The sequence below is a fragment of the Xyrauchen texanus genome, chromosome 38, assembly GCF_025860055.1.
Source record: "Xyrauchen texanus isolate HMW12.3.18 chromosome 38, RBS_HiC_50CHRs, whole genome shotgun sequence".
NCBI classification, from domain to species: domain Eukaryota; kingdom Metazoa; phylum Chordata; class Actinopteri; order Cypriniformes; family Catostomidae; genus Xyrauchen; species Xyrauchen texanus.
In genome coordinates, this window is record NC_068313.1 from 18,416,730 (window position 1) to 18,436,691 (window position 19,962).

Sequence of the window (19,962 nt, forward strand, 5' to 3'; positions counted from 1 at the left end):
TTTAACGGACACCCTGCAGCCAACAGAATCGAGTATTCACCCAGACCATGGTATAAACAATATCAGTATGTTGCTTTTTCAAGCCAATTTACGGACACCCTGCAGCCAATCAGAATCGAGTATTCACCCAGACCATGGTATAAACAATATCAGTATGTTGCTTTTTCAAGCCAACTTAATAACAGAGGGCGTTCCTCCATGCAACGTGACGTGACGTAGGTTCACATTCTCTATTAATGTACAATAACACATTTTAAATTAACAATTACCTGTAGCAAGAGTTTTAAATATTTGTTCAAATAGTAGCGATTAAAAAAAAATAAATCTCACCTCTACAACAGCTTGCGAAACCGCCAACTCCAGCTTGTCTTCGGAGATGCATTTTCTTTTAAGGCCTTTTTCAGAGCGGAATTTCCGGATATTTTGCTCTGAATTCCCCCTCTGCATACCAAGCTCTGATAAACTATATGATATTTCCATATCTGTGTGTCCATCTTCATACATGCTCTTTATAATGTTTTCATATGCTGATAAACACACGGTACCGACTAAGTCGAGTTAGAAGTGCACCCACTGCTTTAAATTACGCGGTTTACTTACTCTATGAACTGCACTAACTTTACATATTTCCGGTAAAATCTCATTCGGATTTATTTAAACACACACATTAACATACTTCATAAAGGGTCTTGGGATCCCAGACAAATCAAAGTTTGGTCTGCTCATGTGATCCCAGTGATACCAGCCTTTGCAACTGACACATTCAATGAAATATTCAACTTAAAAATATATAGCCTAATAAAATGACATTTACAACAAACCTGTATTATTAAAACTATATCAACTGTAATGTTCAAAACAAAGTGAAAAATAAAAGTGTCTCCTTTATCTGGTGTACAGGGATATTTAGGCGCAAGTCATCTTGTTTGGAAAATAAACAAGGTTATACATTAGGCTATTTGTTTATCACTCATGGCCCATTAAGATAATACAAATATTTAAAGTAGCCTACATTATGTTTTCATGCTTGTGTGCAATTTAAGAAATATAGGCTAACACAATAAATTCAATACCCAGATTAGGAGTGCTTCAGCAAAATTCTAAAAACTCATCATCTTCTCTCAGTTATTTTGACAGCTCCAGGTAATCGCAGCGCCGGGTGTAGCTACTTAAGCCCCCTGAACGAATATGTGGAAGTGACCGTACACTTTGGATTTATAATGTTCCAAATATAGCCAGCAGATTGTTTGTGTTCTACTTTAACACTGGATTTAGCTATAAACAATCAAAATTTATTGACTAAAACTTGTCTATTAATACCTGTTTGCGTGAACTTTAACTTTGAAATGTTTTAACTGGTGCCCTGCCTCTTACTTCTCACCCCTCTTACTTTATGCCGTTCTATGGTATCGTGCTGGGAAAACGGGAAGGAACATCGTGCTTTGCGAGTTACCCATCGCTTGTTGGTAAATGGCGTTTGCCACATTTTGCTTTGCCGATTGCTAGACGTGATTGGCAAACGGTTTGCCAGAATATACCCTGACCATCTGGGATGTCATGTGACTGAAGAGGTTCTCTTTGATTTTGAGGTTGGAAATTTTGACAAAGGCCACATTTGCTTACCATGCTCTCAATATCTTTTAACATGCCAGGCCAAAACACAACTTGCCTTGCTTGTGCTTTAGTTTGTTGTATACATTGATGTCCAATATGTAATCTCTGTAACACAGTAGAATTTAATTTCTCTGGAATGATGATTCTATCTAACATCATTTGCACATCATTCTGCATACTGATGTTGTTTCGCACTGACCAGAATCTGTGCAATTTGTACGTAAGCCTGCTGCACTGTTTACTCCTGTCACTTTTATGAGCTTCTTTTATGGCTTGCAGGATGTCGTCTCTTTGACTAATTTCTTTTAGTTGTTTCAACATTTCTGGCCTTAGAGAATCAGTAGCTTCTAAAAAATACACTACTTTCTCCTGAAACAGGTCTTTGTTGTCCTCATTAGCATCTTGTTTTCTCACATGACAATGTGTCTGCAATCCACATACAAATTACTTGGTGTGTATTGAATCCTCAGATCATAGCCTTGTAAATGAAGCATTCGTTGCAGTCTTGCTTGTGCTTTATTCAATGGTTTTCAAATAATATTCTCAAGTGGCTTATGATCAGTCAGCATGGTCACTACATTACCATACACATACTGAAGTATTTGCCAGTAACTCATTTTCAATTTGTTCAAAATTGTTCTCAGTATCTGAAAGTGCCCATGAGCTATTGTACAAGGGATGCCTTTCTTGCATGAGCCAAGCTCCTAAGCCGTCTTTTGATGCATCAGCTTCAGCCTACTTAAGGACTGGTGCTTGCATTAAGGCTAACTTGAGACTTTCTAAAGCCTTACCATGCTCAGGGCTCCACTGCCAGTCAACGTCTTCTCTCAACAAATACCTTAACAGAATATTTAGTGTTGCTTCATTTTAGATATATGGAGATAAATACATGGTCATTCCCAGAAATCTCTGAAGCGACTTCTTGTTCTCTGGTGGTGGCATTTTAACAATTGCTTGAACTTTGTCTCCATCAGGTTTTACCCCTTCCGAGGTGATGATATGTCCCATATACTTGACAGTGTGAATTTTGTATTGCAACTTGTCCTTATTGAACTTAACATTAGACTTTTTTGCTCTCTCCATTACTTGACGTAAAATTTCATCATGCTCTTGCTCTGATGATGCAGCAATGATCATGTCATCAGCAATGATATGCACTCCCTCAATGTCTCCAAAAACGTCACTATTCTTTTGATGGAAAACTTCACTGGCTGATTTAATACCAAATGGAAGCCTCAAGAAGCGATACCTTCCCCATGGTGTATTGAACGTGCACAGCATGGATGACGGTTCGTCCAATTTTAATTTCCAGTACCCATCCTTTTCATCTAGGATAGTAAAGATCAATTTACCAGCCAATTTGCATCTCACATCATCAAGTCAAGTGGTTTTTATTGTTGTTCAACCATATACATTTAGTACAGTACACAGAGAAATGAGACAATGTTCCTCCAGGACCATGGTGCTACATAAAACAACATAGGACAAACACAGAACCACATGAGACTACACAGACTAAATAACATTTCTACATAAAATGCACATGCAAACGTGTGCAAAAAGTACAATACATTACTAAAAGGAGCAGGACAATAGGCACAGCAAGAGACAGTGCAGTACTGACCAGTACACATTTTAATCTGAGTATCGCAAAAAGATGACACTTTCTAAAAATGCCAAATGTGAACATAACATACTATGAAAGTGTTCTATGGACATAGCATTTATTGAGGTAGCAGCCAGGTATAAATGACAATGAATTAAAGTGCAACTCTGGACATGTGCGAAAGTTGGATGGTGTACAGGTGTATGTGTCAGTCCAGTCTCTGTGTATTGAGGAGTCTGATGGCTTGAGGGAACTGCTGTTACACAGTCTGGCCGGCAGGGCCCGAATGCTTCGGTACCTCTTGCCAGATGGCAGGAGGGTGAAGAGTTTGTGTGAGGGGTGTGTGGGGTCATTCACAATGCTGGTTGCATTGTGGATGCAGCGTTTTGTGTAAATGTCTTTGATGGAGGGAAGAGAGACCCCGATGATCTTCTCAGCTGTCTTCACCATCCTCTGCTGGGCTTTGCGAAATGGTGCAAGTCCCAGTTGCAGAGGGAGGTGTCCAGGCCCAGTAGGTTCAGCTTTTCAATCAAGTGCTGTGGAATGATTGTGTTGAATGCTCAGCTGAAGTCTATGAACAGCATTCAAAAGTAATAGTCCTTTTTATCTAGGTGGGTGAGGGCCAGATTGAATGTGGTGGCGATGGCGTCGTCTGTTGAACGGTTGAGATGATACGCGAACTGCAGTGGGTCTAGTGAGGGGGCAGCTGGGTCTTAATGTGCCTCATGATGAGCCAATTTAACAATTATAACATTTTTATTTAACTTTTATAAATCAGGCATAGGAATGGAGAAATATTGTCTTTTTATAGCCTTGTTTTGTTCTCTTGGTTCCAAACACACTCGTAATGCTCCATTCTTTTTTTTCTGTGATCACCAGGCTGTTTAGCCAATCAGTTGGATCTTGCACTGGAGTTACGACTTTAGCTCTCACTAGTTCATGTTCATTATGGCTAGAGGAATTTTCCTACATCCCTGTACTATAGTTATATTTGAATCAACATGTATGTGATGAATACCAGGAAACTCACCAAGCCCTGTAAAGACAGATGAATATTCTTGAATCATTCCATCTCTCGTCACTGGTCCTTTCACTCCAATTGCCTCCATTCTCTTCACCAACTGTAAGGCTTCACAGGCTTCTCGGCCTAAAATCGGAGTACTGGATTGAGAGGAAATAATGAATTGCAAGCTGTAGGCATTTCACACATTTCACAACAGATATGGTACCTTCTGGTTTTATTCTATTTCCTCCAAAAGCCACAAGTACAGTATTTGGACAGATTTCATGTGATATACAGTAGGAACCTTTTCACACATCTCCACTGGCAATACATTTGCTTCGGCACCAGTGTCCAGTTTAATCTTGACATCCATTCCATTCAAATGACCTTTAACGTACCATGACTTTTCATTCTGTATTACTGTTTTATCTGAATTTATACACAGAACTGTGCCAGTATGGAGCATGTTAATGTAGCGAATCAGCTCTATGAAATATTAATAATCAATCATAACTTGTTATAATCGATTATGAATACTTGGATCAGTTAATCGGGTTAACTTGATGTAGCTACATTAACATTACAACCAAATACTCGGTTCATCCCGTGAACACTCAATATTGGTTATTAATTAATTAATTAATAGAAATGTACATTTCGGGGCAAGGGAAATGTCTTTCTTACTACGTATTAAGAGCAAGTAGTCAAAATCTATGATTAGTGACTTTAGATATGAGCTTGAGACACAGACAACTTTACATGTGACATGAACAAGACTTTATTAACTAGACTAAACATTTAAACTACTCTAACATACATATACATACATTCATACAGTTTACCAAGGGAAAGAGGGCTGAAGCAGAATACAGGAAGGCAAGAAGTTATAGCATTGTTTGAAGTTCAGCAGCTCAACAGCCTGAGCAAACCATCATATTAGTTCTGACACGCCCTTTTTAGAAAGGGGTTAAGGATACTTAATGTATCAAATAATGAGACTAAGTTTCTGTATTGATGCAATTTGTTGATGGCTTGAGTTGATCTTTGATGATGTTGTCTTGATGAGAGAGAGAACCAGTGGGAGTCAGAGACAAGGCCATAGCCTGGCGCACGCTTGGGAGTCCTTGGGGCCTTCTAGTTCAGCATCATTCAGCAAGAGAGTGAGAGTGCACAAGGCTCAGAGGACCAGAAAACAGGAGAGGCAGGAAGCAAGAGCGAGAGAGCTAAGAGAGGGCTAAGAGATAAGAGCTAAGAGCATTTATAACCTTAGAAAACATGTCCCACCTCTCATTGGCTCGACCAATGAGAAGGGTTTGGGTTCCAGGCGGGAATTTGGGTTATTGCTCTTTGTTCTCACATTTCTCATTGCATGAGCAAGAAAGAAACTAGGAAATATACTTGTAATACTAATATGTTGTTGTTATCGACATATCATGTACACAGTCATTTCGATCTTCAAAATACCAAGTTATAGAGACCAAATATGCCACACATATGATTTCGTTTAACCATAGTATGCAAAGTCTGAAACATTAACCCATTAGAGTTTGAAAGAAAACACAGATCAAACAACATTTAGGAAAATTATGAGATGGAACATTAGATACATGTCAGTGAATTTATCACATGGATATATAGAATATATATATAGGATTAACAGGGTTCATTTCTCTTTCTCAGTAAGAGAATGAAGTGAGGGTCAGCACTTCTCTGAACATTCCTTTGGAGGTCGTAAAAGTCTCCCTTACTCTGGGCATGAGAGAGTTCCTTTGTCAAGGCTCATTTGCATGTTTATGACAGTAAGAGATTTTGGGCTGAATGACTCAAAAGATAGTAAAACATCGCGTAATATCATTCTACAGAGATCTTATATTCGAATTCAGCTCGGACAAATCATAAGGTTTAATTTGATACCAAGAAACGTGTGTTTAGTACACTTAAGAATATACACTCTGAGGCTATTAAATATGAGGCCTCAGAGTTTAAAACACACAACGAAACAGTTCTAACGAGTTTGATATACCTCAGAAATACACAACATACAGGGATTACACGTATTTCATTAGCAATATGCAGTTCTGTGTTTAACTGAAAAACACACACACACACACATTGTTGCGTTCAAAGTTTCCCCCTTCCTGTCCACACGATAAGCACGTGGTGAGCATGCGGATGTCACATGCGGTTCTCTGTCAATAGTTCATTGTCTCTTTGTCAATACATTTATTGTGCTTGTGGAGACTGGTTGGCGCTATTTCAGTAATTAGGGGAGTTTTTAACAGTAAGTTCTTGTTTGATCGTGAATCTGTTAAAGCCACTGATCCTCCGCCATACCTTACATTAATGTCAATATCATTCTCAATGTTGTCAACACTTCTTGATGCATATTTATCAGGCCTATTGTCATACACATTTTGCAAAATGATTGTTTTTTCCACATTTATAATATTCTACCCCATTCGCTGGACATTGTCTTAGTTCATGCAGCCGTCCACATATCCTTCATTTGTTTACAGGTTGACTCTTATATTTCTCTTCTTTTATAATTCATCATCATCCCTTTTTTTTCAGAACAAATGTTTGACTTTTTAATCACTTGAATTGCTGCTTCTGAATCCACTTGTCTTGTCTGCAATACCATGATCTACAACAACAAGGCGACCATGCCTGCTCACACACACACACACACACACACACACACAAACACACGTGCACACACACAAACACTTTCTCACACATACAAACACGCACACATAACACAAAAACTAACACTTTCTCACACACACACTCAACACACACAAACTAATAACATGCGCACACACACACACACACACACACAAACTCAAACAAACACTATCACACACACACACAAAAACACTCTCTCTCACATACACACAAAAACACTTTCTCACACAAACACTTTCTCGCACACAGCGGTTCTTGTTAGGTTTGGCGGCCTGAGCGGAACCCGTTTCAACACGCTCTGGGGGGAGGATGTCTCATTTAGAAAGTCATCTTTATTGCCAAAAAAAGGATACAAATCACAAGTGACTTATCAAAATATACATAACAATATACAAACATAATATGTAGACAACATACAATAGAGTTTTGCCAGGGGAAGCTTATAGGTCATTATAACGAGAAGGAGGACCATATGTTGACAGTTTTAACCACCTTTTTGTTGTTGGAGTCAGAAATCTAATTAATATAATGCACAACTTCATGGAGAAAATGTACAAAATTAGTTTTTTTTAGTGCTGAATTTACATTTATGAATGTGAAATTTTGCCAACAGAATTAATAAATTTATAATGAAGTAGCCTACATCTGTTCTTTACTTTGCCTTCTATAAAAGCAAAATACAGCATTCTCCCACAATAAGGCAAAGTTTTTATAAATATGGTCAATGATGAATCTGCTGAAGTTTTGCCAAAATGTCCTTGTGTGTGAGCAATACCAAAAGAGGTGCAAAACAGTTTCTGGGTGGACTTCACCAAAAGTTTGTATTGATGTCTCTTTTACTGTATTATCAAGTATCTGTGAGGAATCATCCAAACTTTTTACCAATCAATGTAATTTACAAATCGGTTCCAATAAAACGTAACACTTGGAATAGAGACAATTTCTTTCTGAAACAAAGCATGAATGTTCTTATTCTTTCGAGGAAGTTGAGAAAAATAGTTTTTTCCAACTGGTGATTCAGCCACATCGGGGATGGAGACAGAAGTAGGCGGAGGTCTGCCACTATAAGCATGATTGTGCCTGATGGAATGCGTCAAGTACAATTGCAAATTCTCTTGGCTTAACTGGAATATTATATGTTAATAAAAACTCTCTATAAGAGAAAAGTCGCCCCTCTCCATCAAATAGCTGGCCCACCAGCAGAATCTGATTAAGTACCCAATTCTCAAAAAAGACAATTCAGTTCTCAAAAAACATATATACATACAACAACAAGGCGTATATATTTACGCATATATTTACGAGGTATATATTTACACATGGTCAATTCAACGTGGCGACGATGGTTTACTTTCAGTTTTGGAGGCTCCAGTGGCATGACTCATAAAGTCCAGCCCATTTACGGGGCTTTACTCAAAGACACTGCACTTCACTCCCCAAATCTGTCGACAGAACACTGTCGTGAACATGAACGACATGATTCAGATTCAGTCATTTATGTAACGCCATTTCAACTGAACATTGGGTTCTCAGCATTTATTATTGTTTTGGTTTTGCATAAGATCTTTTCATTGACAGCAATGTAGTGGCTGATAAAAATAACGTTCACATCTATAGCCATTCACTATTCAGCATAATGATCAGACGTGAATCTGGAGCTCAGTCGGTGGATATGTTGTCGTTCCCTCCAGACTGGTTTGTCGAGGTAAGTTGGTGCTGCAATTTGACCAGGTGCGAAATGTGTATAACTGCTAATGTATTGGTATGTGGCCATATATAAACATAAAATTATATGTTCATATATAAACATATTTGTTATATAAATGAAATGAAAATTTTGTAGTATTTAGAAATATGTGTTGCATACATGTATGTGACTTTTTATTTCAGTGAAAACTATACATGAAGATGCATTCTATAGATGTGTTTTACATATATTGCCATATATCAGATTTCTGAATGGGACATTGCATACAGCAGTACCTGTTCCAAAATATATCCTAAAAGCTCACCATTGTGCATGTCAACACAAACTTCTAAATGTGTGTTCTATGTTTTTCCAGCCATGACATTGCTCCCTCTATTTGCAGCTATATGTATTTTTTCCTCTCTTATTTTTCTTTAGATTAGTCAAACTGTGGTTGACTTCAGCCATGTGCTCCACTGTTCCCCAACTAAGAAATGTCAAACTTCTAGGAGGGGGGAAATGTAGCCACTCAAAGTCCCCCGTCTCTTCCTAACTGACCTGTTGACAGATCTTGTGGTTGGAACATGTTTGATACGATGGCAGATTTACTCAACTATTCCATGCATTTCACTTCATTGTTTTTGTGTATGGTGATCATGTTAACAAGACAGATCAAAGGATGCAGCATAGAGAGTGAGCATATTGTAAAAAATATTGCAATGGAGCTGCGCAAAATGGTACTATGTGATTTCGTTTTTTTTTACCTTATTAATTGTTGATGCAAATTTGCAGTTATTTCCAAGTTAATTGTTAAAAGTTTATCCGTTTGACAGATTCACATGTCCAAATCATGCTGCCTGTGCTGTGCTTTTCTTATGACAGGAAACAAATGATTGCATGTTGTACACTCCAACTTTAGCAGATTATGAGGTATGTGATTTTACATGTTATGGATCATTATTAATATTTGATTGTGCTGCCAAACATATTTTCTGGGTGAGAGGTTGTTGTACATTTGCCTGAATGAGCTATTTAATCTTTGACCTGTGACAGTATGGCTGATTCTTTAAATAATTACTGAATTCCTGGTTTAATTGTTTTATAACTGGAGCCAAGAGATAGTAAATGTTAAAGATGCACTCTGTAATCATTTATTATATGCTATACAATGAAGATCTTAGACTTGATAGTGACACCAATCTATGGAGCCAGGATGATCTCAAAAATAATATATATACAAAATAAAATTCATAAATCACATTCTGAAAATCCTATAATTCAAAATACAGTTCATAAATACACAAGTTAGAGCACAGATATTTCCCTGAGTGCCCACACAAATACATCTCACTTTAATAAAATCAAAATGTTTTCACAAATATGTATCTATCAGTGTAACAGAGTAAATAGTAAAGGAGGCGGAGGCGGCAAGAACCAGACGAAGCATCAAAGTAATATTTAATTAAAAAAACACACACAAACATAACACACACAGGGCAGCTTCCTGTATCTCTCTCTCTCCCGAATTGCCGCCTCCGTGTCACGAACCCCGCTCCTCTGCCCCATCCCCGCTTCGTCGCACACACACTCACTCCTCAAGCTCGCACGCTCGTTCCGCCCCCCTCGACCTCACTCCCTCGCTCCGCCCCCTCGAGCTTTACACGCTCTTTTTGCTCGCTCGAGCTCTCACGCCCACTTTGCTCCTACTCGCTCACATGCTCGTAGGCAATCTCCCTTCCTCGAGTTTCTCACGCGTTTCCAATCCCCCAGAACATTATGACCACCTGCACTCGCGTCTCAATCACCCCTTTCTTCGTTTCACCTGCACTCGTCTCATCACCTTTCATTGTTTACACCTGCACCTTCCCCTATAAATACCACAGCACATCCGTTTCACGGGTGTTGGTTATTGTGTTTAGTTTCCCGCATCTTTGCCCCCCGCTAGTCTCGTCTAGTTTTGCACTCCTCTTGATTACCCCCTTAGCTTGCCAGCTCCTCGTTCCCCTAGTACCCCTGTCTACGCCCTTTGTTAGTTTACCCGCCTCTTGATCCTGTTTACCCCGGCTTTGACCCTCTCTCCCCTCGACTACTCTCCCGGATTTGCCCCCTTTACGCTCTTTGATTCCCCGGCTTTTGACCCTATGCTTCCCTCGACAACTCTTCACTGGATTTGCCTGTTTGTACTTTTGCCTGCCTGCAATAAAACGCAGTTTGACTTACATTGTGACTGTCTCTTCTTGTGCGGGTTACACTCCGGCAGCCTGTATCCCTCTTGTCGGCTTGATTAGCCTGATTAGTGACTGACAGTCTGATTTTTGCCAAGTCGGTGAAACGAACCTTGATAATGCGATTATATCTCGACTTCGTCCAGCATGTATACACCTTAATCTCTAGCTCGATTATAACTGTTCATGTAAACGTGCTGAATCTTTTTATCTAATCACATTTAGTTCTGAGTCCAAACTCACAACTTTGATAAAATATTATTTATTTTGCTGTACCGCTAGCAGTGCAGGAAACACAGTGACACATTATTACAGTATCTGCTTTGGTTTCATTACCAGGGTATTGTTAAATGCCTCCTCCACAATGATGCCAAAGTGACTCCAAAGCCAAAGTTTCATTAGACCACCTGTGCAAAAAATTATCCCATTCACGTTGGCATGTAAGAATAGAAGGCTTCTTGCAGATTAATTTTGAAGTCAAGTTTGTTGTCAAGGACACTTTGTTGCTATGGTGTCAGAATGAGAGATGACGTTTGCTCACAGAGGTTTGTGGGGAACTGACTATGAATGCTTAATGATACTTCAAGTGCTAAAATTGAAGGGTGGATGTAGGCTACGTGTCAGGTGCAAAGAGCACCTTGGGAGTAAATATTTCACCTCTGACCACCTGACAGGATTCGTTAACAATTCAATCACACACTCTACTAGAAAGGTGGTAGTTATGATGTGTAAAGTAATTTGATGGAAATTAGGAGGCGAGAACCGGCTTGTCAATATAAATAATAGTTTAATGAGAAACACACACATGACGGACATGTCCGTAAACTATCTCTCTCTCGTCGCACCACCGTCTACCATCGGCCTTTATCCCTCTCGGAGGATTAATTAGCCTGATAAGGGACCGGGTGTAACGCTTGGTGTCACTGGATACAAGAGGAGACGCAGGAGTAGGAACTTTATATCCTTTAATCACTAAAGCTGGAGTGGTACAAACACTGGAGTAGAGCAAACACTAACACCCGTTTCACACATACTCCGTTTGCAGTGCGTATGGGGTGCGTATTTTTTCCATACCCATGTTAACAGGTTAGAGCTTTTACACTGCACGAGGATGCAGTCCGTCGATCCGTTCCAGTTGCGCACTGAATTAAAGTGGCAGTACATTGTTCACATTAAAATAGACATAGATTGACAAGAAACCATAGGCGGAAATTGCGGGGGGACAACCCATCTGAGGGTTGTCCCCCCCTAAAATATAATTAAAATATGTGTATTGTAAATAATATAGTGATATATTCTTAAAATAATTGTTTAAGAAATAAAATAATACAAATGCAAACAGGGCAACAACAAAAAAACCCTTGGTGTCCCCTTCAAAAATTGCTCTTGAGAATTGTTATGTTTATTGTCCCCCCCCAACATTTTGATGAAACTTTCGCCCCTGCAAGAAACTGTAATAATTTCATCATATACGCATAATTTCAGTTAATGTGTTCTACAGTTACTAAATCTAAGTATGATTATAGTCACAAAAGTTGCAAAATGCCATCATATATGATTTTTTTGACCCTAAAAAAAGACAGAGTGAACGCAAATGCGTCTCATTCTTCTCCTTCTTAGCAACAGATATAGCGCGATAGCTTTTCTTCTGTCAACAACTCGAACTACATGTAAAACATGTAGTGAGGGAGAGAACTTCAATATAAGAGTCCTTGAATAAGGTGCAGACAGACTGTGACACCGGGTGTGTATAATCACGACCCAGCCCCGCCCTCCGCCCTGCCACATTCCTCCATCGTTCTCTCAGGCTGGGGAGCCCCTGGCCTGACATACACCCCCCCCACGCCCCTCTTTCCCTGGGGGAGGGCGTGCTTTAAGCCTGGTCTGCCGGCAGGTCATCTCCATCTACCTTGATGAGGGAAAAGACAAGTGGAGGGAAACAGAAATAATTAAAATGGGGGGGTACTTCCTGTAACAGTGCAGTACCCCCCCAAAAAAACACTGTAAAATTTAAATGAGAGGGAAAAGGCCAACGCAGAGCGGCAGTGTGCAAATGTTTTTGGTTACTCATGCCATTGTAGGAACATCCATTGCAGAAACATCCTATTCACTGGTATATTTGTGGGTTCATGATTCATTTATTCCTCAAACAAAAGTTTCCGATAACGGGGTTACCAAGATAAAGTGAATGGTATTCATGGTCATTTGATCTCAACATGGGGGCACCCATTAGTGTGCACCCAGCTCTATGTAGAGTAAAACTGCTTTTCTAGAGGTACAATATGACTGTGAGTCTTCATCTCATGTCAGTGTACACCATTTTAAACACATTTCTTTTTTTAATAATACTATTCATTTATTTGTGTAAACCTTTTTTAATTAGCAAATAAATTACTGAGGACCCTTTAATATTACATTTATATTAATGCATTTATGGTGATGGTGACAGTGATGGTGAAGTGCCTGGCTTTTAGATTTTTGTGAGGAACAGCTTACAACAGCTGGGACATTTTTTGTTCTTTGATAATTCTTTCACTTAACTAACATGTATGCAGGGTTTCATAATGGACTACTTTTCAGGATTCATTCTTCAAGTAAATTCTGAGTCAGGACCAAACTAAGATTTGTGTAATTTGTTCATATTACAGTATATACAAACTGGCTATTCAACTTTGTGTCATATCCTTTAGCAGAACTGCTCCAGCTCCACACTTACATGCTTTGCATTGGAAGTGAATGTTCTAGTCCTTGAAATCAAGAGTGTGACCTGGCATGCCAAGCAATTATTTAATATGCTCAACAGACTGAGCAAAAAGGTGAGTTCATAATCTGCATTGTGCATTGTGGATGATGTAATCCAGTTTTAATAATCTATTACTAGACAAGTGCTTGTATATTTCTGAGCCATTATCATCATAGCCAAGATATTTGTTAATAAAACAAATTTTACTTCATAAGATTGTGTAAGAATGTATTTTCTTAATATGGATTACTAGATTGCTCCATTGGTGCAGGTGGGAAAATAAACCCTGCTGCAGCCAATCCTTGGACTAAACCTACGAGGCTCAGGATGAGTTCTGCAAAATGATCTAGGATTGGATAATGAGACAGACAATAGTTTGTTCACTTTGACTTTGTAGGCTTTAGAGGTATTAGTATATTTGGGAACTGGCAGTTTAGTTAAGTAGGAGGAAGGGGAACCACATGGATAAAGGAACTATAAATGGCGATGGACAGCATTTGAAGCATGCTGTCAGTTGCCACAGAAAACGTGACCCTTGATGGAGGGAAAGAAGCGACACTAACGCTCTCAAGAGAGACTCTTCTCGGCCATGAGGAGCCGAGAATGAGGTTCGGCCATAACAGTGGCTCGGTTCAGCATCATGGCCGGGAGGACACAACGTCTCGTTCCCTCCATCGGGGAACGGAGGTTACAGTAGTAACCTAGACATTCCCTGTCTGTCGCTCACTCCGGTGTTGTGTCGGAAAAGCGACACTGGGGTTCCATATTTAATCACGCCATGCGCTGAACCGTGAACGTGCGCTGCTGACACAGGTGTGGGCATCACTTTCTGATTTAGTAGTCACTTTCCCGTACTTTTTTGCATACTTTTGCACGTGCACTTTAGGTAGAAATGTTATTTAGTCTGTGTAGTCTCATGTGGTTCTGTGTTTGTCCTATGTTGTTTTTATATGAAGGCTCACTGGGGGAAATGCGTACTTGCGCTGCCCACGGGCTAGCTGTGTGCTAGCATGTTGGTCCTGAGGGAAGCTTTTGTTAGAGAGTACCAGAGCGGGCAGTGGGAGGTCTCTTGGGAAGTGAACAGGACTACCTGTGCCATGCTGAACCATTCCCAAATCAGCTAGAACGAGTGGGGGTGAAGCCTCCACTCTCCGCTGAGCGTACCTTGTCACGACAGTGCGTCCACTGCCGTGTTGAGGCTGCCTGGGATGTGAGTGGTGAGTCGCTGCTTGCTCCAAAGGAGGAGAAGGCGGGCGAGTTGTGACATGTGATGGGAGTGCACACCGCCTTGGCGATATATGTACGCTACCGTCGCGGTGCTGTCTGAATGGATTGAGACGTGCTTGCCCTGAATTAGTGGGAGGAACCTCCATAGGGCAAGAAATACAGCCAGCAACTCTAGGCAGTTGATGTGCCAATGCAGTTGGGGACCTTTCCAGGAGCGAAAAGGCTGTGAGCAGCACCCTGACCCGGGCAATCGTCTAGCCGTGAGGGTGGGATGGAGGGTTCCAGCCCCGCCCCACGCTCACGGAAGTCCGGGCAAGCATAGCGGACATCTGCGCGTCAGGCTAAGACTGGACGAGCCGACACGGAGGTGGCAGCCCTGTCGAGTCATCAGCATCAGATGCCGCTGTGACGCTCTCCGATGAATCGGCGAAATCATCATCCAGCTCATGGGGTCTGAGTATCGTAATATTGTAATAGTAATTTTTCCCATTATTAATGTCCTGACTATACATTGTGATCAGGTGAATGCCACTTTGGTGAATTAAAGTACCAATTTCTTTCCAAATCTGTACATTATTCCAGACTTTTGTCTTAATCATAATTATGTAAATACACAAAATAGCACCTAAAATACTGCATTTTAATAGATGAAGACAAATGGTGGACTCTCCTTCCTTTTCATTATACATCATACATCTTAGATAATTGTTTTATTGAATATTACATGTATTGCTATCAAAAATATGAGTTTTGTATTTCTGTTTTAAAACCCTCTTGCATGCTAGGCTGCCATTGTAAGTTTATTACTATGCACACTTTCTGTTCTTTTGTCCAAACTTAGGGAGAATCCCTATTCTTTTTTTTCTGTTGTTATCAACAGTGTCCCTCAAAGACATTATGTTGTAAATAACCCATAATATTCCTTTATGATATTGTGGAGCTGGACTGAAATTCAGTTGACTGAACGAGTAATGTGAAACCATTTTCAAGAAACAAATGCTGAGCCAAATTGTTGTGGTTCCTGTGGTCATGGAGCCTTCAATCACTCTGCAATCTTTGACCTGATTTAGTAGTCCATTACAGTGAATCAGATTAAATCAACAAAGGTCAATGACCTAAAATGACATTGTAATGCACTTATAATGACACTTTATCTACTGTGAACTAATCTGATTACATAACACTGTTAAGTTACAGGACAAAAGGAAACCATGTCCAGACTGTGAGCTGTACAGAGAAGAAAGAGCAGAGACTTTTTTGGAAAACCTGAAAAAGATTTTACAAAGGATGAATGCGGAAAGAATCTGTGTTTAAATGATTGTTAAGAGACATTTAGAGATCATTATAAGAGAACATTAAGAAATGAATCTTCACCTCTCTGGAGCTCCGAGCATTGGTGGAGGAGCACCAGACATTAAGCTAGATACTAAGATAACCAGTCTGTATTTGGGTTTGCAAATATATATTTACTTAAATATAAAATACTTTCATAGCATGCTTGCTACAGTATTTTGCTTTGACAACAAATGCGTCCCCTAGCACTTGAAATTATTTGATCATTTGCTCTTATTTGTATCTTAAAGGTGCAGTAAACAAGATTCAGAAACCCTTGTTATTACTGAAACCTGTGGCCATTAAGTGAACTGCAGCCAGATACCTGTTGCTCGTGCACACACTCAACACACTTAGTCAAAATGTATCTATGCAGAGGTGTGAATGCTGTTACAGCTCTAATTCAGATTTTTTTTTTTTTTTTTTTTTTCAGAATTGCACTTGTCATGTCAACATTTTCATTTGCACATATATAGCAATGTATTTTTCTATATGCCAGAAAAATATTAAAGGGCACCTATTGTGGAATTTTGAAAATTACCTTTCATGTAGTGTGTAACATAGATTTAAGTGAACAAAAACATCCTGCAAAGTTTTATTTATGAAAGTTCACCGTAAAAAAAAGTTATTGTCTCTCAAAGGTAGGAGTCGACTCTGAGTCAATGTAATGAATCGTTTTTCCAACAAGTCATTTTCCTTTTCGTTGTGACGTCAAGACGAAAAATTATTTCGTTGTGGACGTCAAGACGCCCACTCATTGCGCGCGCAGACACCAGGGAAAACTTGAAAACATCATGTCGACAACAAGACGCTGTGTTCTGAAGTGCGTATCAAAAGCGACCTTTTTTTCACTGCCCAGGGACGAGCATGTGAAGAATCAGTGGCTAGAGTTTATATTTACAACTATACCACACAAGTATAGCCCAAACCTTGTGCTGTGTTCGCGTCATTTTAATGACGATTGCTTTACGAACATGAATGCTTTCAAGTGTGGATTCGCGAGCCGGTTGATACTGAAGGAAGGTTCAGTACCAAATTTATTTGGATCAGCTTCCTCCTCCGAATCACAACCTGTAAGTATTATTAATAATTGTTGCTTTTATGTGTTTTTTAGCATGCTTAATAAGTATTTGTGTGTGTTGTGTAAGTTACGCTCAGCGCAGCTTCTAAGTCTCCAATGTCAATTTTTTTAAATATGTGAAATATTTGTCGATGTTATTGGAGTTGTCATAAAGAATAGAGCAATAACTTGTAGTAATGCAGTGCTTTACCAATATGTTTATGCATTGGGCTAATGCAAACAATAACTGATTGGGTGTTTACCACCGAACTTTGGGCTATGATCGCTAACATAAATCAACTCAAATTCCTTCTCTGATTTTGATTTTTTTTTACTACAAAGCGGTGATGGGCGTTCCGTTTCCGACAATCTCTGCACAGAGTATACCAATCACAACTGACTGGGTCATCTGACCAATCACCGCAGATTAGCGTCACGCAAAGGAGGGGTTTGGAAAAATGAGTCGTTGAACAAATCATTTGGGAGTCGGTGAGCAAATCAGGTAAACATAAGACAACAAAAGTGTTTTTTGTCATTGCATGTATGTAAAACTGTTGTTGGGGACTCCCAAAACAATATTAGGAACATTTTAAATGCCATAATAGGTGCCCTTTAATATTTTCCTTAAATGTTAAATTTTCTTTAAAAAAATATTACTTTCAGGAAGAAAATTAAATGATAACTGGAAATTACTATATTCATAAACACCTTTACTAGAAAACCATGACAAACGATGCAAAACATTACTTATTTGTACTCTAAATATGTTAACTAAAAAAATTATTGAACGTGTCTGAAACAGCCAGAATTCGTTCATTCAACAAAACATTAGAGTGAGATCAGGTAGAAATAGCAAATTTACAATTTCAGTTTTTTGTCACATTCTTGCAATTTACACAACCTTATTCATTTTATCCAGCTAGATGACGATACCTTAATGAAAAGTTTAACTATGCAGAACAAAAATGTCCAATACATTAGTGAAAACCAGATACATTTAAGATTGCAAGGCATAAAAACACGTTTAAGATCAGCACATGTAAGATATTTATTATTATTATTATTATTATAACCTTTATTTAACCAGAAAAATCTCTCTGAGATTAAAAATGTCTTTTACAGGAATGTCCTGGCCAAGATGGACAGCAAATAAGTCAAAAAAGAAATACCCAGCCTAATTTAAATAAACAGAAATTTTAAGTTGATGAATGATAAACTTAAAACGTTCCATAGACACCAAGTTCCCTCTCGAGAGGTCTCTCCTATTGCGTAAGTAGCTTACGCTATGGGAAAACTCTGTTTCTCGAGAAATATTGAAGTCTTTATGTAAAACGCATTGCAGCTGCACAGCAGACAGCAATGAGCGAGGCAGCTCGGTCATTGGCTGTGCTGCGGCAACTTGCTCGAACCAATGACGGGGCGACTCTGAACGCGCGACCAATGAGCGCGCTCAGGGCCAGCCAAGATTAGCATGGCTAAGGCTATATATTAGGCGCCCCGTCATGAGAGTTCTTTAGATTTAATCTCCTTCAGCAAAGACCTTCTCTTCGCTGGATCCTCCAGATTGTTGGAGTCTTTCGCCCGCCGTCGAAAAGCCTACAGCAGGACTGCTAAGACTCAAACTGATAGAGAAGGGCGCTATAGAAACTGTTCCTCCCTCTATGAGCGAGGCGGGTTTTTACAGCCGTTATTTTCTCGTCCCGAAAAAGGACGGTGGCCTCCGCCCCATCCTAGATCTCAGACATCTGAACAAAGCTTTAATGATTCGCTCGTTCAGAATGTTAACAACCAAACATATCCTCGCGCAAGTTCGCCCTGGGGATTGGTTTCTATCAGTGGATTTGAAAGATGCTTACTTTCACATTCCGATAGCGCCTCATTACAGGCCTTTCCTGAGATTTGCTTTCGAGGGACAGTCATACCAGTACACAGTACTACCATTCAGCCTATCATTGGCCCCCCGTACATTCACGAAATGTATGGATGCGGCACTTTCCCCCCTGAGACAGCGGGGAGTGCGGATACTGAATTACCTCGACGATTGGCTAATCATAGCACAATCAGAGGGTCAGTTAACAACACACTGATCTTGGATTATCAGCCATCTAGAATGCCTGGGTCTGAGAATCAATTTTGCAAAGAGCGTGCTATCCCCCAGCCAGAATATCTCTTTTCTGGGAATAGTGCTAGACTCAGTGCAGATGACAGCGTGCCTCTCATCAGAGCTGCGCTCTATTCGACGCCTTGCAACATCATTCAGAACGTACGCCGCCGTCAAACGATTTCAAAGAATGCTCGGTCTCATGGCCTCGGCATCAGCTGTACTCCAGCTAGGATTGTTGCACATGCGTCCTCTCCAGCGCTGGCTCAAGAGCCGTGTCCCCACTCATGCGTGGCGCTCGGGCCACTTTTTGATCGGAACGAATCACGGCTGTATAAAAGCCCTGACGCCCTGGAAAGCCGTCAACTGGTATCAAACCGGCGTGAGTCTGGGCGTGAATACACGGAGAAAAATGATCACGACAGATGCCTCCAAAATAGGATGGGGGGCCCTTTACGAGGGCAGGCCTGTCTCTGGCTTTTGGTCAAACCCGGAAAAACGCCTACATATAAACTGTCTGGAAATGAAAGCGGTCGCCTTGGCTCTCAGAGCCCTGCTTCCGTACCTGAAAAACGAACACGTCCTGGTCCGAACGGACAACATGACGGTAGTTTCGTATATAAATCGCCAGGGTGGACTCAGGTCGAGCTCCCTGCACTCTATGGCCAGGGAGCTAATC